Source organism: Corvus hawaiiensis, chromosome 15 (assembly GCF_020740725.1).
Source record: "Corvus hawaiiensis isolate bCorHaw1 chromosome 15, bCorHaw1.pri.cur, whole genome shotgun sequence".
Taxonomy (NCBI): Eukaryota; Metazoa; Chordata; class Aves; order Passeriformes; family Corvidae; genus Corvus; species Corvus hawaiiensis.
In genome coordinates, this window is record NC_063227.1 from 9,431,679 (window position 1) to 9,432,563 (window position 885).

Here is an 885-nt window from a genome sequence, read left to right on the forward strand (position 1 = left end):
TGCCTCGACTATAAGACTTTTTTTTAAATTTAAACATAGCTCAAGTTCTGAAACTGCTGAAAGAATTTCAAGAAACTCTGACAGCATGGGACATTACTCATCACCTGCTTTCTCTGGGTGATGCCCTGTCTCCTCTGCCCTCCTTCCAGCCGTGGGTGAGGCTACAGCATGTATTTAAACCGCAGGGGTTTAAGTACTGCTCAGGGGCTGTATCACTGCATATGACCCCACTGAGCAATCCATCCTTTTGCCCCCTCCCTGGGCATCAGGCACAGAAGGGCATGGTGCTGACGTGGGAAGGGAGAGGAGTGGCAGGTAGAACACAGTTCAACAGTGTCCCAGCATCTAGACATCCCTCACTGGGCACTTTCTGGATATTTAATCGGGACAAATGATGCCATGATGATTTCTTGCCTTTTCTTTTATACCCCTTTTATACACCTTTTTATAGCTTTTGTATTCCTAGTGTTTTTTAGCCTACATTCTTAGACTTACTTGTCAAGCTAGGAGACTAAACATCTTAGAAGCTTTGTAGCTAGGGATCAGTGTGCCCCAAACCCCAAGGTCCTCTCCAGAACACATTCTGCAAACTAAGATAGAACCATCCAGGGGACGGTTCCCTGGGGAGGGGGGCTCGCTTGAGCCTCTCATTGGGGAATCTTTCATAGATGTGCTAATTAGTAAGACCTATAATGTTATGCCTGATCTATCGTGTGTGGGCATTGTGTGCATTGAGGCGCATTCCACCTGGACATGGTGCACCTAAGGATCCTTAAAATAAATACCAAGGTAAAATCCCTTTTTCCCTTCTAAGCATGCTTGATTCTTGATTTTAAGACCAGGAAAAGGCATCACTAACATCACTGATAACCAATAACCCCATTT